Consider the following 5,334-nt stretch of genomic DNA (forward strand, 5'->3'; position numbering starts at 1 on the left):
GAGCTATCCCGGAAGATGGACTTGGGAGCCACGGGCCTCCCAGGATCACCAGGGTCCCCCATGCAGCTCTGTGGGTGCCCAACTGTACCTTTCAGAGCCTGGGAACTTAAGAATTCCAGTGGGATCTGCTAGGCAGTAAAATCAGCCCCTTCCTCCCCACATCAGCTCCTGATGGCCTGGCCTGTCTGCTCTCATGACTTGCGCACAGGCCAGTCTCACCCAGCAGGCCCTTCCTGGGTTCAACCTTCGCCCCATTCCCCCTGCACCTCCTCCCACACCCATGCTGCTCTTGTATCGCTTCAGTGAGGTCTGTGGGACTTCACAAATTCAGGGAAGGAATACTGAGAAACCCAAAGAAATGAATCCACCAGAGCAGATGTTCACTCTGTGCCCCCCCACCCCCTAGGCCAACTTTAGAGTTACCATGTCATTGACATACTGACATCAGGCCTTATAGCCAGTGATGATAACCCACCCTTGACCCCTCCTGCTCAGGCACCGGAGGTTTGATCACGGAACAGGCAGCCACACCTCCCAGCTCTCCAGCTCCTGTTGCAAAAGCTGTCATCTGCCCAAGCAACCAGCTTTCATCTCTTCTGCAAGCTGCAAGACAAACTTAGTAAATGACCAGGTTTTTCGAAAGAGAAATCAGTAATACACCTGAGGATGTCACCCATATTTTTAGCATTTTCTAGGTATGCTGTTCCAAAAGAAAGAGAAAGAGCACAGCTTTGGATGGGGGCAGGACGCAGACAATACCACCTCAGTGGGAACACAGGGGCTGGGAGACTCCTTATCCTCTGCTCTGTCTGCTCCGCCACTGCCACCGTGGGATTTCCGCTGAGTCACTCCACTTCTCTGGTTTCATTTACCTTACACATAAATGCCCCCACCCTGCCCCTGCTCATGTGCTGTGGTGAACACAATAGAACAAGGAATGTGGAAACATTCTACAATAGTAGCCATGAGTCTTTGCACAGGGAGAGCTTGTCGCCAGCTTGATTATCACCATCCTTGTGAGGCCCATGTAAGGGTTGAACTCTACCCCAATAAAGCTCTAGGCCTAGGCTGTCCACAGCCAAGGCAACCTAAAGAGAACAGCTGGCTCAGGGCTCCTGTGTGGACAGAGGGAGTGTAGAGTTCAGCTGGGCCCTGTCCAGGGGCCCTGCACTGTATTCACCCTGGGGCTCACCAAATAGACCAACAGATCACCCCGTGGGCATCCCCTAGGCTTCCTGCTCCCGATGGCTGCCCACACAGATCCCACTGCCTGGCAGCATTGGCATCCTCCAGCTTCCTTCTTCACAGGGTTCTGCACTCGGCTGGGTACCCACTCTGCCTGATGAGTTCTAAGACCCAAGCACCCCCATTGGGCAGTGATCCCTGATCTCGGTCTCCAAGTACCTTGTGCTGACCTCAAATTCTGAATTTAGCATACTTTTATATTCCCCACCAGGTTGTAAACTTCAAAAGGCAGGATCTATGTGTTTAGCATCTCTGTATCCCAAATGTCCAGCATAGAATAGTTCTTCAGTAAAGGTCTGCTGAATGAATGGGTGCATGTCTGCAAACTACAATTGAAAGCACTGGTTGGAGAGAAAAGATGGCCCCAAAGGCCAGTCCAGTGTGCTACTGTTAGAAATGAGGAGTTCGCAGGCAAAGCTACAGCCCCAGCCATTCCTTGGAGGGCTGCGAGGACCTGCAGAGACCCAGATGGAGATGAGACTCTGGTTGTGAGGTGTCATCTGCTCCAAAGTTCTCCTTCCTCAGAATAGAAATCCAGGATGTGACCTATGACATCAACTTAGCCAAACCCTCTAAACTTGCAGTAGACCTGTTTAACACTAGGGATGGTTAATTCTTTACGTGGATAGAGCTGCATATGGGGAAGTACAGTGAAGCTGGGGGTAGGTGAGAGCAACTTTTCAATACACTGTACCTTTAATACACTGTGTGGCTACTATACAAGTAGCCACACAGTGTATTAAAAGTACAATAGCTGCCATTTATTGAGCATTTGCCGTGGGCCAGACAGTATACTATATACTTTACATAGGTTACTTGCCCAAGGTCCCACAGCTTAAGTGGCAGAGCCAGAATTAATCTCAGAATTGTCTGGCTCCATCTACTAGTTCTACAAGAAAGCCCTTTCTAGGATTTGAGCCTGAGAGGGTGGAGGGGGGGAGACATTTCTAACTTCTTGCCATTGGGGACATCATTCGTTCAAGTGCCAGGCTAGTAGCCATGTGTGGCTATTTAAATTTAAAAGAAATGTTCAATTCAGTTCCTCAGTCACAATAGCCACATCTTAAGTGTACAATAGCTACATGTGGCTAGTGGCCCCAGTACTGGACAGCGCAGATATAGAACGTTTTCATCATCACAAAGTTTTCTGGGACATTGTTGGTCCAGGGTACCTCCCCCCTCCCAATCTGAGTAACCTGAGAGAGAGAGTGTTCCCTCTTTTCTCTACCCTGATCCAAGAAGGGCAGTGATACTTGAGAACATACTACTTTTGGCCCAACAGTCCTGTCAAAAGGTCGAAGATATTTCTTTACGAAACTCAAACCACTTGAAAAAGACAAAGCAATGCTCTCACAGGCGTCCCTACCCCTGCCAGTTTCTCTCTGCCAAGTCCCTGCTGGCAATGCTGTCTCCCTCAGGTCAGTGCATTCGTGCCTGCTAAACAGCGGCGCCTCTGGCCTCTGCAGCCCGTTCTCCCTTGCGTGGCTCCCTACAGAAGATAAGCATAGCGACCCTCAGGGACACATGGTGGGGAACCTCACCTTCCCAAGGAGGGATGCCCACCTTGCTGGCTGACTTGAAGTTCATGTTGCTTACCACAAGACAGCCATTTCCCAAATACCTAAGTCATTATGTTCAGCTCCAGTCTGCTCCCAACAAAGGAATACACAGATGATGCACACAGCTCCAGAAATCCCAACTCCCACCAAGCTCACCTGGCTTGATGTTGCTTGGCCAGTGATCCCCACCAGACCTGCACTTACCTGGTGATGGAATGTATTAGAGATTGAATTATGTCCCCCACAGAAGGAATGTTTAGGTCCCAGCCCTAAGGGTGTGCATCCATTTGTAAATAGGACCTTTGAAGATGTTACTAAAGTTTACCCAAACGGAATGAGAGTCACCCTTAATCCAATATGGCTGAAGTCCTTTATAAGCAAAGGAATTTGGACACAGAGAAAGGTCACAGGGAGCAGCCAGAAGCTGGAAATCAACAGAACCCGGAGGAGATAGATGCCACTGCCATGTGACAGATAAGCCAAGGACCAAGGATCACTGGCAGCCAGCCCCAGAATGCCAGTCTCTGGGGAGAATGTGTCATTTTGTTGGCACCTAGATTTTGGGCTTCTACCCTCAAAACTGTGGGCCAATAAAACTCCCAATGTTTAAGCCAACCCATTGTGTGGTGGTTTAGCAGCTGGGAAACTAATACAGATAGGATACAAATCTTTTAAGCTCTTTATTCTTGGTTGTTTTCTGCTCCTCTGTAAAGCTACTTAATCTTGGCATGTTCCAGAGTATTATAAACTGCTCGGATAACAATTCTGACCTTTTCTTTGATTTTACAACATGTCTCCTCCTAAATATTCTCTGACCTAGTTTTATTCTTAAATGAAAGGGAATGAAAACTGATGTTGACAATGGCATGCCATTCTTGTGAGGAAACCTGTGATTGTGACAGTGGAAGAGGCTTAAGTTAACAGAAGGCCTGGGGCCTACCATGAGATTGCAGAGACTTTGGTAGACAAATCACGCCTTCCCCGTTCCCCTTTATGTGACAAATAACGATGTCACCATCCTGCCTACGTTATTGATTCATGGTGTGATTAAATGAGATGATAAGAAAGCCTTGCTAAGAGAGCTGGGGCTGGAGCAGTTTGTTCAAGAGCTGACTATATAGACTGTTCCAAGATTATTTGTTCTATGAAGGTCCATGAGCTCCTCAGGGTTAGGTTCTGTGTCTTATTTATCACAGCATCCTCAAGGTCTGGCATGGTGCCTAGCACACAGTCAGCTTGTTTAATGAATCAACATTGTGCTGTTCCCTGATCTGGTCAAAGGGGCATATATGGATTTGGCCCTGTCTCCCTTTTGAACCAAAGCACCCATTTGTGAGAGGGTCAGTCTCCTAGGGTAAGTAAACAAGCATTCTAATGAATTTGCATGGGGGAAAAGCTGCAATTAGGCCTCATTAACCCCATCCTACCAGCACAACTATTTGATATGATCACTAAACACAGGCAACTGATTCTACAGGCTCCAGAGTTTCCACAAGACTGTCCTTGCAGGGAGTGGCTCTCTAACCCAGGAATGAAAGGAGGTTCAAAGACCCCTCTGGAGTAGGTGAGTAGCAAAGAGAAAGAAGCCAATAACTCTGCAGCCTTCCCCATGGTTAAAAGTAGGTTTGGATGAGATCCAGGGCACTTGGCGCTCCCTGGGCAGGGCAGCCAGGGAGAGGGCAGGCCATTACAGGGAAACAGGAGACCATCTAGGGTGCTGTGAGTCAGAGAGGGTAGTCCTGAGAGCAGAACCATCAGATGGGTGGTAAAACCCTGGCACACCTTGCCCAGTGTGAGAACTGTTTGTGATCAAAGAACTGGACCAGAAGTCCGAAGCCCTGACTGAGTTCTAACCAACACTGCACTGGGTAACCCAAGTAAGCTGGAATGGCTGAAGTAGCCCTCCTTCTGCTCCCTACCACCTGCATATATCTTTTTGTACTGTTGCAATTAGAGCTCTTGTTGGATTAAAAGGATTAAACAAATCAGAAAAGAGGGGTGACCAGAAGCCAGGCTGAACCTCAGCAGCCCCTGGAGAAGGTAGAACTTCTCTGCGTTCAGAGAAGAATCCTGGTCCCTGGCAGCAGGTGGGTGTAGTTCTTCCTCCTACAGATCCACCCTAGGGTCCCCTCTTCTTCCTCCCACCTCCCACTCTCCAACCCTGGTACCCCCAACACCCACCTTCACCCTCACTTCCCTCTTCCCTTCTGGGAAAACACTGTTCAAGGTTACAGCCTCTGGAGCCCTGGGCTTTCTGTAATTAATGAGGGCCTCAGCCAACCCTGCTTTCAAAGGGAGGGGGGCTACAAGTTGAAAAGGTGTATGGAAAGAGACATCAAATGGAGTTGAAAAAAAGGAAGACAGAATACCACCCTCCATCCCCAGCAGAAACTGGGCAAAAGCAAAAAAAAAAAAAAGAAAGTAACAACAACCAGCTCAGTTGCCTGATCCTGGGCAAATGGATCCCTCAGAGAGTACACATAGGCCTGGGGTTCAATAAGGGTGGTTTAGAAAGGACAGTGAGACCAGA

The sequence above is a fragment of the Choloepus didactylus genome, chromosome 5 (genome assembly GCF_015220235.1).
Source record: "Choloepus didactylus isolate mChoDid1 chromosome 5, mChoDid1.pri, whole genome shotgun sequence".
In the NCBI taxonomy this organism is placed as follows: domain Eukaryota; kingdom Metazoa; phylum Chordata; class Mammalia; order Pilosa; family Megalonychidae; genus Choloepus; species Choloepus didactylus.